This window comes from Carcharhinus amblyrhynchos, chromosome 1 (genome assembly GCF_965287045.1).
Source record: "Carcharhinus amblyrhynchos chromosome 1, sCarAmb.v2.hapA, whole genome shotgun sequence".
NCBI lineage: Eukaryota > Metazoa > Chordata > Chondrichthyes > Carcharhiniformes > Carcharhinidae > Carcharhinus > Carcharhinus amblyrhynchos.
In genome coordinates this window covers 49253112-49274335 of record NC_137324.1, presented here as the reverse complement: position 1 = coordinate 49274335, position 21224 = coordinate 49253112, and the positions used below count along the sequence as shown (strand labels likewise).

Below are 21224 nucleotides of genomic sequence, written 5' to 3'. Positions count from 1 at the left end.
ACCTGAGGCTCTGTGTCCTGGATGCACATACAGGTGAATGATGGGTGGAGAGGTTTCGCGTGAGAGTGGGGTTGGGTGGGAGTGTCGACAACAAGAAGGCAGGAAGTGGCTCTCAGCAGGCACCTCTTCTCCCTCCTTGATATTGGGATGGGTAGCACTCCTGTTTTCCGACTCTGCTGAAACCCTGAAGTATGAGTGAAAGCTCATTAGTGAAGCATGGTAGACTCCCGGTGAGATTCCTGCCAGTGAGAGCAAGAAGCTGCCAGTGCCTGACCACAATGACCTGGTGCTGCTGCATTGGGGCCATTGATGTGGCACCAGCAGTTGGTGGTCAGGCATTTATAGAGTCATATAGCACAGGAAAGGCCCTTTGGCCCATCGAGTCTGCACCAACAATAACTGTCACTGAGGGCACGCGAATCCCATTTTCCGGCACTTGTTCCATATCCTTGAATGTTATGACATTCCAAGTGCTCATTCAAATATTTTTTGAAAGGTTATAAGGTTTCCGGCCTCCATTACCTCCCCAGGCAGCACATTCCAGATTTCTGCCACCCTGAGTGAAAATTCTTTTTCTCAAATCCCCTCTGAATCTCCTGCCCCTTACCCCAAAACTGTGCCTCCTCGTGACTTAAGAGGACAAATTAAGGTTTATTTATTAGTCACAATCAGGCTTACGTTCACACTGCGATGAAGTTACTGTGATAATCCCCGAGTCGCCACACTCTGGCGCCTGTTTGGGTACACTGAGGGAGAATTTAGCTTGACCAACGCACCTAACCAAAACATCTTTGGACTGTAGGAGGAAACTGGAGCACCCGGACGAGACGCACACAGACACATGGAGAATGTGCAAATTCCACACAGATAGTGACCCAAGCCGGGAATCGACCCTGGATCCCTGGCACTGTGAGGTAGCAGTGCTAACCACTGTGCCATCGTGCCGTCCCCAGCGGTTAAAGAAAATTGAAAGGCTTCAGCAGAGACTAATGCCTCATGCGGACACATGAGGCAAGACTGGGGAGAGAGATCCTGACCTTCATTATTGCAACAACCTGACGTTTCTTAGTGCAGAAGTGTGTTATTTTGAGAGATTGCAACATGGCTTCACAGCAATATCCTTGAGCATCTGTTCTGTATTCAAGATGCAATTCTGGGAATGCCTGCATGGTTTCGATCATGACTGTAGTAGTATCAGGTGTTTGTGTGAGAAAGAGAGAGATTTGCAGTTAAAGCTGGCCAAAGTAACTCTCTGATGGGGTTTTGACTGCTTAACCCTTCATGAGCTGGTTCAAAGCTGTTGGCCGCAATTCTCCCAAAAAAGTTCTAAGTGTCGAATTCATAGGAAAACTTGTATTAATCATTGTTACTTCAGTGGGAGTTCAGACTCGAATCTCCCACACTCTGTGCAGTGCAGAGGTCACAATCATTAATATCATCAAAAGGCCTATTTGCGCCAGAGTTTGACAGTTCCAGAACTCTCTACGTGCGCAGTTTCCCCAATCCGTCAGTCTCCAGTTTGCTGGCCAACTTAATCGCCAGCTAGCTCCCCCCGATGTCCTCTCTTGGAGCGCTCTGATCTCCGGCCGATCCCCACTCCCCAGGCTGTCCCGATCGCTGGCCTCTCTCCAGCCCTAAGTGACCCCCATGCAGAGTGTCAGCGGGACACCCCCACCCCCACCAATCACCCCCAGCTGGCCCCATCCTCTTGGTACTGCCCCGTGCTGGTGGGCAGTGACATACAAGGTGTCCCCTGGGCATGGGGCATTTTGCCCCTTACACACTGTCAGAGTGTCCGTACCCATGGCACCCCCCCCCACCCCGCCCACCTCCACAGCCTGACCTTCTATGGGGCCCTGATTGTTCCCACCTTCACTCCGGCGAGATCATCCTGCTAGTTCCCCAAAAGTGGGAAGCTAGTTTGAACTCCGCTGGAGTGAAATACTCCTGGCGGGCTGGGAGATGCGAGTGGGCCTGGAGAATTCAGTCCTGAGCCCCCTAATTACATTTACATTGTATTTTAAAGGCTATTTAAATATTGGCCTCACCTCCCAGTCGATATCCACCACTGGAAATCCAGGTCTGGGAACCGCGAATCGGCCAACATGAGATTGTCCTGGCCCACCGTGTTAAAACATTAGCACAGCAGCATGGGAGAATCGTGCCTGTTGTATTATTTAGGATGACTTTAATGAGTGGGATTTTCTCAAAAAAAAATTAGATGTCACTTTGTGCCGGATAGGATGGCTTGAATCAGATCTCAATTTTCCCACGCTTGGTTATTTTTTGGGAGAGGGATGAGTTTTGATTGGTTTTGAGAGGGACAGGGCCTAAACATGTTGGTAAGTCTGGCATCCTTTTTAAAGGGTGCCCCGATCGCACAATGAGATTGAGGACGCCCTCTGTCCTCCCATGGACATTATGGACTACACTTCACCACACCCATTGAAGTGATGTTTACCCACTCCTCTCCCCAGTGAAGATTGCTGGCACTGGGGCCCTCATGACCCCTCTCCCAACCTCCCTTCTTCCCACTTCATGCCTCCCTTCATGACTCCCTTCTTGAGCCCCTCTCGCTTCATGCCCCATATTCATGACTCTCCACACCTCCCCCACCTCACGCCCCAGTCACTCAGGTTCCACCACCAGGCCGCCACCACCCTCCCCCCACCCCCACCCCACCAAACCCCCATGCGTGACCATCATGCAGCTCTCTGTGTAGACCAGTGACTCTTGCCAGGTTCTCACTGTGCCCGAAGGTCAGAAAATCCTGGGAGCAGGGAAGATCCAGTCTTGAATGGACTCAGCGTATTTAAATACTCATTTGAATATGCTGATCTAGGGAACTAGATTATGTTCTGGAATGGAGAGTGGGAAGATGCTGGCGCAGCATGTGCTGAACCCCTGACCCGCGATTCTTCAGCCCTGTATTCTATGCTGGATGCGAAGTGGCCAGAACATTGGGGGCAATATCTCGCTGCTACTGTTTGATCCCATTGATTTATCTGCGAGTGACTCGGCTGCTTAGATGCAAGCAGTTGTTAATATGTTGGAATTGACCAATTGTAAATAAAGAGATCTAAAATGTCACCAATTGTCGAAACAAAGAAGTACAGAAAGCAATTTTCGGCCCAGTAGGTCGACAAAGATGTTTTCCTTCACACGAGCCACTAATGCTATGTTTTTATTCAAGTGCTCATGTTACCCTTTGGATATTTCCTATTTTCAAGTAGCTATCTAATTTCTTCCTGGAAACAACTTATTGACTCCTCTTGAACCAGGATCTGTGTCAGAGAGTTCCAGCTTTTAACCGCTGTAAAATAGCTCCTTGAAATCATTCTGTGCTTTTTAAAAATTTGTATCATTTCATTGACCATCGAAAATACCATTTACTCTAATATTACCCTTCATAATCTGGAAGACCTCTTTAACCTATGCAGTTGAAAAAGAAGTCCCATTGCTCATGAGAATTGCTTAGAGCAGTAGCACTCTATCCCTTGCAATGGATACATTTTTTCCATTGCTTTTATATTCTCCTGAGAATGCACTGTTGAAGGTTGTTTCTTTCAGACGAGATGTCAAATGAAGGCCTCAAACTGACCTTTCAGGTGGATGTAAAAGATAGCAGGGCATTATCCTGAATTTCCAGGGACTTTTCCCCCGTGCCCGGGCCAATACGTATCCCTCAACTAGCATGACCAAAACAGATTTACTAGTCATTACTACACTGCACTTTGTAGAACCTTGCTGTCTGCAAATTAGCCTGCATTTCCTACATTACAACAGTGATTACACTTAACAGTATTTCATTTGCTTGAAAAGCAATTTCCGTCATCCTGAGATTGTAAAATGCATGTTTTTAATCATATTCTGGCATATTGGCCTCAACTTCATGTATCATCTTTATCTTGTATATTCTTTCCTTGACTTATTCTAACATCTTTTTAATTTTTTCTATTGAATTTGTATTCCACCATCAGCTATGGCGGGATTTGAACCGGAACCCAGAGCACGCTGGCCTAGTGATACTGTCACTAGCCTATTAATCCAGAAACTCAGCTAATGTTCTGGGGACACGGGTTCGAGTTCCCCCACGGCAGATAGAATTTGAATTCAATATAAAACAAAAATCTGGAATTAAGAATGTACTGATGACCATGAAACCATTGTCGATTGTTGGAAAAATCCATCTGGTTCACTAATGTCCTTTAGGGAAGGAAATCTGATGTCCTTACCTGGTCTGGCTTACATGTGACTCCTGAGGAACAGCAATGTGGTTGACTCTCAAATGCCCTCAGGAGGTTTTTTTTTAAAGTTTATTTATTAGTCACAAGGAGGCTTACATTCACACTGCAATGAAGTTACTGTGAAAATCCCCTAGTCATAAGAACATAAGAAATAGGAGCAGGAGTAGGCCATCTAGCCCTTCGAGCCTGCCCCGCCATTCAATAAGATCATGGCTGATCTGTCGCTGCTCAGTTCCACTTTCCCGCCCTCTCCCCATAACCCTTAATCCCCTCTCTTATCAAAAACCCATCAACCCGCTTCTTAAAAATATTTAGCGAGGCAGCCTCCACCACTTCAACGGGCAGAGAATTCCAGAGATTCACCACCCTTTGAGTGAAGAAGTTCCTCCTCAACTCCGTTCTAAACCGCCCCCCTTTTATCTTGAGGCTGTGCCCCCTAGTCCTACTGTCTTTTTTGAGCGGGAAGAGTCTCTCCACCTCTATCCTATCTATCCCATTCATCATCTTATACGTCTCAATGAGATCTCCCCTCATTCTTCTAAACTCTAACGAGTACAAGCCTAGTTTATTCAGCCTCTCCTCATAGCTCAACCCCCTCAACTCCGGTATCAGCCTAGTAAACCTCCTCTGCACTCCCTCCAAGGCCAAAGTATCTTTGCGCAGGTACGGCGCCTAAAACTGCACACAGTACTCCAGCTGCGGCCTCACCAATGCCCTATACAGCTGCAGCAAGACCTCCCTACTTTTATATTCAATCCCCCTCGCTATGAAGGCCAGCATCCCATTCGCCTTCCTGACCACCTGCTGCACCTGCAAGCTGGGTTTTTGCGACTCATGCACAAGGACCCCGAGGTCCCTCTGCACCGTCACCTGCTGCAGTTTTTCGCCATGTAAGTAATAGTCCTTCCTACCATTATTCCTACCAAAGTGGACCACCTCACACTTGCCAACATTAAATTCCATTTGCCATTTCCTGGCCCATTCGCCCAGCCTATCTAGATCCTTCTGCAGACTCTCCACACCCTCCGCACAATTTGCCGTTCCCCCAATCTTGGTGTCATCAGCAAATTTCGACACCCTACACTCGGTTCCCTCCTCTAGATCATCTATATAAATGGTAAATAGCTGAGGCCCCCGTCGTCACATTCTGGCACCTCTTGGATACACTGAAGGAGAATTTAGCATGGCCAATTCACCTAACTGCACTTGTTAGACTGGGGGAGGAAATCGGAGCACCTGGAGGAAACCCATGCAGACACAAGGAGAATGTGCAAACACCACACAGACAGTGACCCAAGCCTGGAATTAAAACTGGGTCTCTGGCCTAGTAAGCCATTTGGTTCAAGGGCAATTAGGGATGTGCAATAAATGTTGGCCCAGCAGCGCCACCCACATCCCATGAACAAATTTAAAAAAAACTTTTTTTTATATTTTATACAGCAAAGCTGGTTGTCTCCGATTTGCATACCCTCCTGCTCTTTCATAGTTCTGATCACACATTGGCATAGTGTGTAATTTGGTATCAAATTAATTCAACGTTCTTAATTCTTGAAAACAGATTACTTATGTGTCGAATAAATAGGAGTGGCACCAACAAAGTCCCCTGTGGAAACATCACAAACCACTCTTTCTGGTCTGAGAAACCTTTTTTTTAAAAAAATCCCTACCTTTTGCATCCTGCCCTCCAATTATCTCTCAATCCATGGAATGACATTTTCGTTAGTTCCATTTATCCCATGAGTCCCTTGTGTATTATTGGCATTTATGTTATATTTCCAGAAGTTAGTGAATAGGAAATGCAATATGTAGTGGGGAACTGAGGCTTAGTGGTAATGTTACTAGACTTCTGGGGATGTGGGTTCAAATCCTGCCCCCCCCTCCCCATCATGGCAGTTGGTAGAATTTAAATTCCTTTGACAAAATCTAGAATATCAATCTAGTCTCAGTAATGGTGACCAGCTGAATAAATTAGGCTTGTACTCGTTAGAGTTTAGAAGAATGAGGGGAGATCTCATTGAGACGTATAAGATGATGAATGGGATGGATAGGATAGAGGTGGAGAGACTCTTCCCGCTCAAAAAAGACAGTAGGACTAGGGGGCACAGCCTCAAGATAAAGGGGGGGCGGTTTAGAACGGAGTTGAGGAGGAACTTCTTCACTCAAAGGGTGGTGAATCTCTGGAATTCTCTGCCCGTTGAAGTGGTGGAGGCTGCCTCGCTAAATATTTTTAAGACGCGGGTTGATGGGTTTTTGATAAGAGAGGGGATTAAGGGCTATGGGGAGAGGGCGGGAAAGTAGAACTGAGCCGCGACAGATCAGCCATGATCTTATTGAATGGTGGGGCAGGCTCGAAGGGCTAGATGGCCTACTCCTGCTCCTATTTCTTATTTCTTATATTTCTTATTGTTGTAAAAACCCATTTGGTGCATTAATGTTTATTATGGAAGAAAATATGCTCTCCTTATATCTGCTCTACATGTGCCTCCAGACTCATAGCAATGTGTTTGATTCCTAACTGCACTCTGAAATAGCCCAGCATGCCACTTAGCTCAAGGGCAATTAGGGATGGCCCACAAATGCTTGCTAGAATGACCCCATTCCATGAAAAAAATTAAAAAAAAAGCCTGGCTAATCTTTATTTTTCTCTTTTCTGGACCTCTCTTCCTGTGAGCTGCACCACAGTAAGTCACCATGGTCCTGCTCGGAACCAAATGACGGCAGGGCCAAAGAAAATGGCTACTGAGTGGAATTGCTGGGAGTCTTGCCACTGTTCTTCCCCTGGTCCATTTTCATGAGGGTGCGGGAGGGTGTTCCCTTTCCTCTGCAGTATGAAGGTGACAGTATTGTGGGCTCATTGAGACCCCGCCCCTTTTGGAGGCGACAGGCCTTAGCAGCGTTTAGATTTTACATAAGCAGCACAAAGGCATGAACTATGGACTGGAAATGGGAAGAGTTTAATGGGTAGATACAATGGTTTTTGCCGCCTTTACAGTTCATCAGTAAATGCTGCAGGATGAGTTGTAACTATGTTTATTAAGGTTAGCTATGACAATACTGTGCCTGGAAGATGCAACTAACCCTAAAGCAAATGTGTTTGTAAATTATTACTTCTGCCGACTGGCGAACAGTCAAAAATATGTCCATCTGTTGGATTAAAATGTGGAGTACATTTCACACTATTAAAAGGGAGAGTCAAATGTGGGAATTTCTTTTCCCATTTATGTAAAAGGCCTAGACATGTGTTGTGATGGCTGTTTCAAAGTCTGGTTTTTACTCGGAGTTTTATTCCAGAGTTTCCAACTGTTATGTTCTAGCTGGTGAATTCTGTTCATAAATTGGATAATGCGTGATCGGGGGAGGTGCTAGGGTAATAAGTGGTCAGAAGGTTCAATGGTAAATTGGTGAGCCACTGAATACTTTAGAAGCACCAGGGATGCATTTTTGGTAATGAAGACTGGCTTCGTAATCTGCCGCCCCTGTTCTTAGTTCCCCTTCATTTTCCAGTGACCAGTTCACCCTGAAGTCGCTTTGGGCTTGGATACCCGGAGAATCCGACTGGCAGGTTTGAGACAGAGGTGGGACCATGAAAATGGGATTAGTTCCTGTCGCCCAATTCCCGCTTGTGACATGAAAATCCAGCCCCTGGAAGCAAATCTGCTTTCTTGTTCGTACAAATGACTCAGTGCTAGGTACAAGGTATCAGGTCATAGATATAGAGTGTGAGGAGGTAGGTTCAAAACTGAGGTGAGGAGAAATTACCTCTCTTAGACGGCTGTGAACCTGTGGAACTCATTTCCCCTAAGTGCAGTGGAAGTAGAATCAATCAACAGATTCAAGAAAGAAATAGATATGTTCTTGATTTTATGAAAAGGATAAAGGGCTCTGGGGAGCAGGCAGGAAAATGGAGTTGAGACCAGGATAAGATCTTAAATGGCGAAGTGTGGGCTCGAAGGGCTGAATTGCCTACTCCCGTTCCTAATTCCTGTGTTCCGACAAGCCAAGGCACTAATGTGGTGAATAAAAAACAAATATGGAGAGAGATTGATCTCATGTTTCAGTCATGAGATATGTCCCTTTTATGGTCTCTGACTTTCGCAAGAGATGTGCTGCCAAGTAGCAAATGTTTATAGCACGGGATGGTAGGCCTATCATAGTCTGCTGTCTTTAGCAATGGGATGATCAATTTAGTAACACTGAAGAAAACCTCATCAGAAAGTTAACTGCTGACATCCTCTGCAAAGCTGCCAAATTCTCATCAGCTAAATCCATTCAGATCTGGACTTGGCAATTGTTATCCGGTCATTGATGGGTCCAACAAGTGCCAAAGTAGGAAGAAGATTAGAAGATGTGTGAAAGATCAGTTTTCTAGTTCAGCTGGCAGCTCTACTGTTCTCCCAACCCTTTACCTGGAGTTCCTTGCTGGCTGATTGCAGAGAAAATCTTACCTTTTCCTCTTGGGCTCAGTTTATCCTGAGGCCATTAAGACTTTGGTTTAGGTAAAATGCTATCTGCCATAAGTTCCGAAAGGACTGGTTATCCTGCAGGGGCTCATAAATAGAATTATTATCCCAGTTCCTCTGTTAGGCCAAGAACATGAGAGCTGCTGCACATAATCCTTGACATACTTGTATTAAGATGTGGAAAAAGTTGTATATATATATATATATATTTCATTGGCTATAAAAAAGGAACTCTCATTTCAGAAATTCAGCCGAGAGGTAATGTGTCTCTGAACATGGCTTATTGAAGTATTAAAATCCTTTGGAAAGCTCTCGCTCTAGCCTTCAATGCCGAGTGCAAATACTTTGTGCCCACTGCGTTCTGTTACTAGCAAGGTAAGTTTTTTGTGAAACATTTGTCTCTGTTTCAGTTATCGCGGAACATCCAGGCACCATTTCGTAGATTTCAAAAGAAAATGTAATTGCTGAAAATATGAATCGAAAGCAAAATGTCAGGTCTGGCAATCTTCTCAATGAAAAAAGTGCCGGTTAATGCGAGGGCATTTTTGAATTCATTTGAATTGGAGTGCTTGGCACCCAAAATGAGCTACGTTCTGCAGAAATTAGTTGGATACGTTGAGGCAGTAACTGCTGCTCTTGTTTTTTGAATACAAACCAGGCGTAATGCACACCTGTTTCTCAGAATTGCAATGGCGCAGAAGGTGGCAGGACACGACCAGCTGGAAAATTTCAAGCAGACGTGTTTCACAATGAATCAGATTGCACAACACTTAAATTTCCATTGCCCAAACTCCTTCAACAGTGGACATGCAATTGAGAGTATGGTAACATTTGATAAAAGCGTGCACTTTTAAAAATTTACTGCCGCTGACCTTGCCTGGGACTCTCTATTTTCTTTGTTGCCTCCACAAATTTCAGAATCTGCTCAACAGCCACCTTAGACATTTGGCCTATTGTGTCTGCAGATTTTCTGGGTGTAAGATTCCGCACCTAACCTGTCTTGATGTTATGGCCACTCCATACTCGTCCCAGTTGTGTATAGGTAGCCCTGAAAGCAGATTGGAGCCCCAGGTTGAAACAGATATGCTGTGGTGTCAGGAATTCTGAAGCACACATTATGGTTTAGATTTTCCTAGAAACCGGCAAAGGCCCAGGACAGGCAGGAACCAATAGCCACAGCAGCTTTCTCCACCATATAGTCCCAGACTTGTAAGGAACCACTTAAAGGGACACGTCCCAAGACTTATCGCTGTGTGAGTGTCCTTTGATTCACCTACTCGCCTTAGTCCACTTGAGGATTGGCTGCCATTTTTAAAGACTGCCTCAGCACACAGGAGTTTGCCCTAGAACCTCTCCCTGCACCCCTGGCACTGCAGTACTGGCAGTGTTGCTCGGCAATATCTTCTACCTCCTTGAGTGTTGCACTCAACTGAGCTCCTCTGGGAGATCTGCTCACCAGATGCATACCTTGGGAGACCTGTTGGCTTTCACGCCGTTCCACTGTTATGTCTACATGGATGAATCTTCTGAAGGGGTGGTTGTGGATGGGGGGTGGGGGGATGATTTGGCCTTTTTTGATATTTTATGCTGTTGTTGCTGAACCTGCCCAATGCAAGGCGGAACGGAAAATCCCGGCCCATGTCTTAAGGTGGCTATTAAGCAGATTCTGAAATTTGTGGAGGCAACAAAGAAAGTAGAAAGTCACAGACAAGGTCAGTGGCAGTAAATTTTTAAAAGTGCACGCTTTTACCAAGTGTTACCATACTCTCAATCGCATGTCCACTTTTGAGGGAGTTTGGGCAATGGCTCCCCAGGAAGTTTCAGTGTTGTGCAATCTGATTCATTGTGAAATACTTCGGCTTGAATTTTCCAGCTGTTTGCGTCCCGCCACCACTGCAAATGAGGTCAAGAATTTGGTGGAGCCAGAGAATCCTGCTGGCTTGAAAGGCCGGAAAATTCCAGCCTTGGTGTTTAATGATTGATAGGAATAACAAATGACTTGGGTTTATCTGACACAGGCACAATAGGCTGAGTGACCTCCTTCTCTGCTGTGTTATTCCAGGTTTCCATGACTGTAATAGCTTTAATCAGGAATTGAGGCGGGCCTGTTAGAATAGAAACTCCCTGATTTAAAGACTGCCCAAGCATACCCCTGCTCCGATGGAATTTCACATTTAGCTCTAACCTAGACACCCCCACCCCACCCCGGGTCGGGTGCCCCACAGCTTGATGCACCTCGTGGAAATACCCTCCCTTTCCTTTGCTATCGCGTATTTCCTGTAAGAGCTGCTGCTCCCCACCTTCTACTACTGCATCTTTGCCTGTCGCTTCGATACACCTTGTTGCTGTTGGGTGGTGGAGGTCCCTCTATGAAGGGATCTTCCCCCCGCTATCTTGGGGACCTGCGGTGGAGGGTGCTGTACGCATCTGTACCAGACAGTTGTAGGTTGTACCGGTTCACGGGCTCCCAAGCGTGCTCTTTTTGCAACCTGTGGAGTCCATGAACCATGGCTGTGTTTCATGTTATAGGCTGCACAACCTTTTTCAATTTCCTCAAAACCTTTTGTTGATGTTTTGTTTGCACTTCCTTCCCACACTTCTGATCTACGGACACCTGGCGTGGGGTAGGGGGGTGGGTCAGGAGGAGGACCTCCTTGTGAACCTGCTCCTGAGCCTGGCAAGGCATGCTATCTACAGCTCCAGGCAGCGGACAATCAAGGGGTTGTCTGACCTGATTATCTGCCCCTCTACTGCGGCTATATTCATGGCCAGGTGCCTCTGGAAGGGAAGCATATGGTGTCTGAAGGCACAGTTGACGCCTTCAGTGCCCATTGGGCACTGCAGGGACTGGAGTATATTATTGACCTCCTTAATCACATTTCAATTTGATGTTCTAAGTTTCCTCTTGGCTTTGTTTTTGTTTCGGGCAGTTCCCCTCCTTTTAGGGAGCTGCCCCTTTTGAGTTGTCCCTAAGTTAAGTTGATTTTGTTTATTTGGTTGGATACTAAAAGAGGTCCTTGATTAAGGGCCAAATTGAAGGCCAATCAGGAAGCTTCTTGCTTTGTACTTATCCAGGAGTGTCAGTTCCTCTGGGACTCTAAGTATAAATTGTTAACTGAAAGCACTCTTCATACTGTTGTCAGACTTGTAACTAAGGGGATTTTGGCGAAGAGACTTCTGCCTCCGAGGACTTATTACAATGACATGCATCAAAATAATTAATTCCTTTCCTAAACCTCTCTGAACCTATCTGGAATGCAAGATATGAGGAGGACACAGAGGCTGCTTCAAGATACAAAGATACAAAGAACAACCCAGCACGGGAAACAGGCCCTTCGGCCCAACGAGCCCGCGCCGCCACATCGCCCTACACCTATTCTACCCTGCATGTCTACGAATGGGACCCTACTCAGTCAGATTCAGGGAAGAAATAGTGTCAATTTGGTGGAAACCAATTAGCCTAAGAGCACATCTTTGGGGTGTGGGAGGAAACCGGAGCGCCCGGAGGAAACCCACGCATCCACAGGGAGAATGCGCAAACTCCCACAGACACAGGCCCAAATCCATGTATCTGCACAGCTAGCAGTGCTAGTCACTGAGCTGTTGTGGAGCCCGTCTATCGGTCCAGGATCAAGCACACACACCGACATGAAGTACTAGGCCACTCCTGGACTTCCAAGAGCAGCCCACGCACAACCCGCCGTGTGCATGCCCCTCGCTTGACACGAGGTGGACCTCCACCTGTGGAATAAAGACAAAACATATTAGTTATACAGCCTGCCCTTCCGGTGTCTCCCGAGGTTTAACCCTATTTAATAGCCCCTACCATATCCCTCCATTCCCGTTTCACTCATATGCCTATCTAACTGCATCTTAAACGAGTCCAACGTGCCTGCCTCCACCACCCTACTCGGTAGCGCATTCCAGACCCCCACAACTCTCTGTGTAAAGAACCTTCCTCTTACCTCCAAATTATACCTCCCCCCCCTCACCCTTAAGTGATGACCTCTTGTGTTCGTACATTGGCAACAAGATGGCAGATGGACTATAATGTAGGGAAGGTTATCCACTGTGGTTGTCAGAATAGGAAAGCAGAATGTTTTTAAGAGCAGTAAAACATTGGTATTGAGAGGGATTTGGTTCTGGTCATAAAAGGAAGATAAAGTTAACGTGTAGGTACAGTAAGCAGTTATGAAGGCAAAAGGCATGTTAGTCCAGATTTGTGCCCCAGGTTGGATTTACCGAGTTAGGAGGTTTCCCAACTAGACTGGATGTCTCCGGATAGGGGAATAAGAGTCTCAGGATAAGGGGTGAAGGAGATAAAGGAATGACCATTTAGAACTGAAATGAGGAGAAATGTTGTCACTCAAAGTTTATGAATCTTTGGAATTCTGTGCCCCAGAAGGTTGTGGATGCTCAATTGAACATACTTAAGGCTGAGAGAGACAGATTTTGGTCACTCAGAGATTCTAGCAATATGGAAAGCCCTAGGAAAATGGAGTTGAAGTCGAAGATCAGCCATGATCGTATTGAATGATGGAGCAGGTTTGAGAGTCCGTATGGCCTATTCCTGTTCCTATTTCTTACGTTCTTACATTTTTAGTGATGTCCCTCCTTGCATGGCCCTCTTCTCCTCTAGGCATTCTCACCCAGCTCAGTTGCTCTCTTTCCTCCTAACTCCAAACTCCATTTTAGAAAGAACCTTATTTTTCTCTAATCCTCTCCATCATTTCACTTCCATTTAAGTACACAAGGTTTATACCGTTACACTCTCATCAATTCACAAGGTCCAAAGTCAACTGAAGGATCTGAGCTTTGAACATAAAGCAAATCTAATGCCTATTTTTGTCATCTACCTCTTCATTCAAGGATAATATCTGCTCAGAGTTGCAAGATTTTTCGATGGGTTTCTTATGATTCATCCAGCCGATTTCCGATCTGCAGAACTTTGGGGATGACACGGTGGCGCAGTGATTAGCACTGCTGCCTCACAGTGCCAGGGACCTGAGTTCAATTCCGACCTTGGGTCACGCTTGCACATTCTCCCCGCATCTGTGGTTTTCTCCCACCGTCTGGAAGATATGCTGATTAGGCACAATGGCCATGCTAAATTCTCCCTTAGTGTACCCGAACAAGCGCCAGAGTGTGGTGACTAGGAGATCTTGCTTTTTGGCCACCTGGATGCAGTGTGTAGTCCATGTGCACCTAAAGCACGTATAGGGAAGCAGAGAGGTTGTGGGATGTATTTACAATGTCGATGGGTAAGATTGTTTTGCAGAATTGTTTAGCTGTTTGTTAGAAATGCTGTTTTCTGACGTACAGAGTGGAGCATTTGGGGAACCAATAGGGATAGTACATTGTAAGTTTTTCTGAGAGATTTTATTGGCTGTATGTTTTGGAGTTGTTGGCTGATTATTTTGTGAATTGAATATTTCTTAATCAGAAATTAAATGGATTGCTTTTTACAATCACGATTTTTGGTGGAGGACTCTTTTGTGATGGGGCATTTCAACCAATCAGTACTTTGTACACTACAGACATGCATCAGATGCAAAATGTTTCATTTTATGTAGCTATTATTTGACATTTTTGGACTTTGGTCCTTGAGCTTAAATCTGTATTTCATATTAATCAATTTTCCCATCGATCTGTGGGATCTGATGAGAAGAATGTTTTTGTTAGCGTGATGTCAGGCCAGGGTTGCACATGACAGGGTTACTTAACGAAAGGTTGAGTAATAACTCAAGGTATAGCAACTTTATGTTGCATTATAGGCCTATTATAATACAGCAATGGAAAGCAGTATTATCGTAACAGTTCAATAGTTATTCAAAAATTGCATAAAATGTGCCACTTTACATGTATAATTAAGGTCTGGTTTCAGTTATGTACTCCTGAAATCCCCATATATTAATGCACCAATAGACTTGTGGAGACACTTGGATATATAATGCATCTGATCACAGCTTTCAGTGCCTCTCAAAATACAGTTAATAATAGTACTATTAAGTAGGCAAGTCCAATAGCTGACACACACTAGACAAGATCCCGTAAACAACAAAAAGAGGAAGATGAATGAACATTCTGCTGTTTTTGGTGGTTTTACTCCAGTGATACGCACCCATACATATACTTCTCCTACTTTGGGTACCATGCCCTAAGAGGACATTTTCAACCATGATTGGATCGATCCACCATTATGCTTGGCAAAGCGTTGCAATATTGAACCCGGGTCCCTGGTGCTGTGAGGCCACAGTGCTAACCACCACATGGATCTCTACCTTTACATATATTAGAGTGATCTAATGCATATTTACTGCTGGATAAATCCAGAACACTATCTGCATTCCTACTGGTCATTCTCAGCAGAGAAATCGTCGTTGTCATGCTGCATAGTGTATCCACCCATTTAAACTTGAGACCTGAATGTTTGCCTTCCTGTCAATAAACCTGGCAGCGTTTCAAAGTTTGACATGTCGAGAACTATGTTAATTTAATACAGTTTTGAGCTCCACTTCCTCTGACGTTAATTATTTCGCTCTGGTAAATGCATTTTCGGAGAGAATTACAGCTGACGTGAAAAAGAGGAGTGTGCTTCTTATAGGCCTTTCTTTTTGAAAATGCCTGTGTTCAAGGCTGCAATTATATACCAGTCAGTCTGCTTAATTTGTCAGTTTAGTAATGTGGAAGTTTTTTTTTGTAACAGACACTTTCTGTCATCAGACTACTCAAACAGTGGCTTGCTTTGACAACTTTTATGTACTTCAGTGGTGTTCAGTTTTGTGTACACAAATTTTGTTTTTAACTAATAATCAAAAATAGATTTAATTTCAAGGGTGTTAGAATATTCTTTAAGATGTGATTCTTATTGTTTTAAAATACAGTAACGTCTAAAAAAAAATTATTTTCAAACACATACAAGGCGGTGGGGAGAGGGAGGAAAATCAGTTAGGAGTCACAAAACGGCTGTTATGCCGGCCGGATTTTCCGCCTGATTTCCCCCCCCCCCCTCCCCCCATCCCCCACTCCCCATAATGCAATGGGAATCCCGACTTTAAAATTTGGGATCCCCCTTTACATCTATTTGTTATGCACATCAGGCATGTACTCTAGATACTCCCTTCCCACATTACTCCATACTCCATTCACACCCATATGAGTCTCAACAGGTCCCCCGCAATGTGCACCTGGTGAACATAACTTCACTGGAAATGCGCAAGTGAGTACATACCCTGGGCGGAGGGTGTCATGTCCTGAGAGTATTCTGGCACTGCTCACTGGCACTGCCTCAGGGGACAGTGCCAGGAGAGTGCTGAGGTGGGGAAGTTCTGTGGGCTGGGGTTCCATGGGGTTTTCTTTTAAATTGAGGCATCCTTTTTTTGAAAAGGTGCCTCGAATTTTCAAAAACCTAAGTTGCTAAGCCTGCCCTGCCAGCTTCATGTGAGACCCGCTCCCCCTCTTTCCATTATTTTTCACAAATTGCTTAAAAATGTGGCAGGCAAAGTTGGCAAGGCCCAAGGTTAGAAAGTATGGAGCCAAAGCTTCTCATTTTTGCTAGCAATGAATAGACTTTACTGTGTACGCCACATCAGATAGCGGGTTGTAGTTTCCATTCATTATCTTTCATGCCAGTGCTTGTCATCTGAGACCAAGACTGGGGAAAGTAGCCTGAAGGCTTCCACTTGGATCACATTACAATAGTGTATTTCCCAGGTATCTATCTATTAGACCATAAGATATAAGAGCAGATTTAGGTAATTTGGCCCATCGAGTCTGCTTTGCCATTCAATCATGGCGATATGATTCTCATCCCTATTCTTCTGCCTTCTCCCTGTGCCCCTTGATCCCCTTGTTGATCAAGAACTTATCTATCTCTATCTTAAAGACACTCAATGACCTGGCCTCCACAGCCCTCTGTGGCAATGAGTTCTATCTTCTGGCTGAAGAAATTCCTCCTCATCTCAGTTTTAAAGGAGCGTCCCTTCACACTGTGGTTGTGCCCTTGAGTTCTAGTCACTCCCATTAGTGGAAACATCCTCTCCACGTCCACTCTATCTAGGTCTCTCAGTATTATATAAGACTGAAGTAAAGTGGGAAATTAAATCTATGATCCATGGATACTTTACATTCATGATTCATTAGTGACCATTCAAGACACACCAATACTACAGGATTATAAACTAAACATCCTTGTGTGAGGAGAGCTCTGACAGCTTTTCTCCTTTATTCATTTATGAGATGTCGGCATCACTGCTAGCACGGCATCAGCATTTATTGTCTGTTTCCAGCTGCCCTTGAGAAGGTGATGGTGAGCTGCCTTTGTGAACTATTGTAGTCCCTGATGTGTTGGTACACCTGTAGTGGTTTTAGGGAGGGGGTTCCAGGATTTTGACCCAGTGACAGTGAACAAATGGCAATAAAGTTCCGAGTCAGGATGGTGAGTGACTTCAAGAGGAACCACCAGATGGTAGTGTTCCCAGGTATCTGCTGCTCTTGTCCTAGATGGTAGTGGTTATGGGTTTGGAAGTTGCTGAGTTCCTGCAGTGTTTTTTGTAGATGGTGCACACGGCTGCTACTGTTGGCCAGTGATTGAGGATTTGAATGTTTGTGGACAGGATACCAATCAAGTGAACATTTTGGTCCTGGAGTTTCTTGAATAATATTGGAACTGCACTCATCCAGGCAAGTGGAGAGTATTCCATCACACTCCTGGTTTGTGCCTTGTAGATGGTGGACAGACTTTGGGGAGTGAAGAGGTGAGTTACTTGCTGCAAGATTCCCAGCCTCTGTTTGACCTGCTCTGGTAGCCACAGTATTTACATGGCAAGACCAATTCAGTTTCCGGTCGCTATGCTACCTCCAAATATAGTTTGACGCCCATCAAATTAAAATTAAGTTGAGATTCCAAGCTGGGCCCTTTCTCAGAACTGAAAAATAACAACTAAACAAGCTTATGAACTGAATCAGTAAAAGTAGGAGAGGGTAAAAAAAGAAAATTTTGATTTGATTAATTATTGTCACAAGTATTAACATACAGTGAAAAGTATTGTTTCTTATGTGCTATACAGACATAGCATACTGTTCATGGAGAAGGAAACGAAAGAGTGCAGAATGTAGTGTTACAGTCAAAGCTAGGGTGTAGAGCAAGGGCGGTCTGTTCAAAAGTCTGATGGTAGCAGGGAAGAAGTTGTTCTTGAGTCGGTTGGTACGTGACCTCAGACTTTTGTATCTTTTTCCTGTTGAGAGAAGATGGAAGAGAGAATGTCTGAGGTGCCTGACCCACATGTGGCACAAGCACTGAATACAGGAGAAGAGTGAGAGTAGACAATATTGATGTCAAGGCAATGCTTGATCAAATAGAGTAACACCACCTGCGCACCCCCCCCCCCCTCCCCCGCCCCCTCAAAACTGAGTTCAGCAGGAATAGTTTGCAATGGTTAAAATTATAAGTGCTAGATACTAATAATTATCAGGAGCATTGTTCTTTCAGCCTCTTGGTCCTGCCTCCTGTCCAGTTAGATCACAGCTCAGCTCCATTTAACTGTTTTTGTGCCACACTCCTTGATAGCCCTATGCAACAAAGATTTCAGTCTGGAAAATGTCAATTGAGGTAACATTCACAACCTTTTGAGGGTTTCAGATTTCCACTATCCAACGCATGAAAAATGCTTCCTCCTTTCACTCCTAAATGGCTCAATTCTAATTGTTAAATGAAGTTTCCTTGTTTTGGATTCTCCAGCAAAGGAAATGGCTTTTCTGCATCTTCTGGATCAACGCCCTGAATCATCTTTTAACAGCTTGATTTGATTACCCCACGGCTGTCTAAGCTCGAGGAAATAGAAATCATGTTTGTGCTACCTGCCCTCGTACTTTAACCCTTCACCATTCTGGGGAATCTATGCTGCCTCCAAATATAATTTAGTGCCCAAAACTGAACATCGTATTCTACGTAGGCCTGACCAGAGCCCTGAAGAATGAAGTGTCACCTCCTTACTTTTGAATTCTAATCCCCTTGAGATTAAGACCAACATTTGCTATTTTATGTGATCACCTTTTTGGATCCGTGTATGAGATTCTGAGTTTGGTGGAAATAGACAGCTGAATCCCCTTATTGCACAATTAGGAAATGTTCTGATTTGTCTTTCACAAAATTGAATGAATCTACTTTTTACATTAAGTTGATCTTTCTCTACACCCTAGCTATGACTGTAACACTGTATTCTGCACCCTCTCCTTTCCTCCTGTCCTATGTACTCTATGAACGGTATGCTTTGTCTGTGCAGTGCGCAAGAAGCAATGGGAGTGATTCTTCCATCCCGAAGCGCACCTTTTTTGGCTGGCATCGAACAGTGCCAATGGAGTGGGGCCTGGGGGAAGGGCCTGGATAGCATGGAGGTGTGGTCTTGGGGATGAAGGGGTGGGGCCTCGGGGAGGGCCTATGTGGATGGGGTCAAGGGGGCGATCAGTGGGGGTGGGGGTTGGGGGGGGTGGTGTTCCTGCTGCCACTCTGCATTGGGATCGAGCAGGGCTAGAGGGAGGCCAGAGATTGGGGTGGACTGGGGGAGTAGTGTTCTGCCAGGAGGGAAGGGGAGGGAGCAGTCTGCCTCCCGGGGAGGATGGTTTCAGTGAGAATTTTGAAATGCCGGGAATCTCATTAAAAATCAGTGGATGGGGTCTGTCTGTTCCAGCTGGAGAGGCTAGCAGCATACCACAATGCATTCACCGAGCTGTTATCACTGAAATTGCACAGCCCTGCACAGTTCTGATCTCGCCCTCCACCCCCCCCCCCCCCCCCACTTACGCCTCCACCCCCACTGGTAGGTGTCACCCTACCCTGATTTCTGACCTCACTCCCTCTGTTACTGCTGAGAGTGAAATACTCCTGTCGGGGGACATGGGGGAAGTGTGGGACAGAGGAGACGCGAGCAGGTCTGGAGATTTCAGTCCCAGGCCCCCTGATCATAAATACTTTTCCAATACGTATACCAATACGTGTGACAACAGTGAATCAAATCAAATCAATATTATTTCAATCCTGGCAGACCTCAATTGACTTCCTAGCCCACAATGCCATGGAAGCAACAACCTCATCTTAACTTACAAATTCTGCTACACCCTTGCTTGATTTTACTTCTGCACCATTAGTTACTTATGACCCCCTAGCATCTCTTACCTAATCGCCCCCACCAGCATCCCTAATCCCTATGCGCTTCAAATTTGCCTTTGGGAGTGGAGCTTTCAGCTTTTTTGTCTGTATATTTTCCAATAATTCCCTTAGTTTGTGTCAAACACTGTTTGGGAAATTTCAAAGCTGTACAGCAGAGTAGGAATTTTGGCAAAAATTAGATCAGGGAGGAGCAGAGATTTTACAAAGTTAGTAGGTTGTGGTAGTTCATAAAGGCCTACCTTCTCGCCTTATCTCATGTTTATAGAGCGATGCTACTCAAGGTACATATGATGAGTTGTCTTGCTCTAATGGAGATACACACCAATGGTTTTTTTATAGACTATGGCTAATTGCTCATGAATAAGATGGAATTCTGGGAAAAAAGCTAAAGCTAAAGAGGTTCTATCTGAATGTACAAAGAATTTGATTTGATATTTGATTTATTATTGTCACGTGTATTAGTATGCAGCAAAAAGTACTGTTTCTTGTGCGCTATGCAGACAAAGCATACCGTTCATAGAGAAGGAAAAATGAGGGTGCAGAATATCGTGTTACTGTCATGACTAGGGCAGAAAAACTTATATTAAGTTGATATAAGGTAGGCCCATTCAAAAGTCTGATGGCAGCAGGGAAGAATCTGTTCTTGCGTTGGTTGATATGTGACCTCAGTCTTTTGTATCTTTTTCCTAACGGGAAAAAAGGTGGAAGAGAGAATGTCCAGGGCGCGTGGGATCTTTGATGATGCGGCTGTTTTTCTGAAGCAGCAGGAAGTGTAGATAAAGTTAACGGATGCGTGGCTGGTTTGCATGACGGACTGATATTTACAACAGAATAAATGAATTAATAGAGCAGATGGAAACAAATGGATTTGATCCAATAAAAATTATGGAGATATGGTTGGAATGCCCAAGGTTGGGAATGAAATATTCCAGTATACTTGATTTTTGAAAGAAATAGGCAAGATGGTAAAGGAGGAGGTATAGCCCTGATAAGGATGGAAATAAAGATAGTCATTGAATCTTTATTCAAGCACAGAAAAGGCCCATTTGGCCCATCAAGTATGTATCGACACTATCTAACACTAAAGTTGCACTAATTGCTTTTTCCAGCAATCCTTGAATGATATGATATTTCAAGTGCTTAGAGATTGTAAGGTTTCCGGCCTTTACCACCCACCTCGACAGTGCATTCCAGATCCCCACCACCCTAAATTCTCCGCTGAATCTCCTGCTCCTCACCCTAAACTGTACCCCTTCAACCATGGGGTACATTTGCTTCATATTTGCCCTGTTCATACCTTTCATAATCTTATACACCTCAATCATGTCTCCCCTCAGCCTTCTCTGCTCC

At 44.8% G+C, this 21224-nt stretch overlaps 1 protein-coding gene across 7 annotated transcripts in view; it reads left to right on the top strand.

Moving 5' to 3' along the window:
* Positions 1 to 21224, top strand: part of znf532 (zinc finger protein 532) — a 150629-nt gene that overhangs the window by 37375 nt on the left and 92030 nt on the right. For 4 of the 7 annotated variants that reach the window (XM_080218815.1, XM_080218749.1, XM_080181448.1 and 1 more), the window contains one exon: positions 8951 to 9082. The exons of the other annotated variants lie outside the window; for them this stretch is intronic. The gene's annotated coding sequence lies outside the window, so the exon portion shown is untranslated. The remainder of the gene's footprint in view (positions 1 to 8950; positions 9083 to 21224) is intronic. 7 annotated transcript variants of the gene reach the window in all.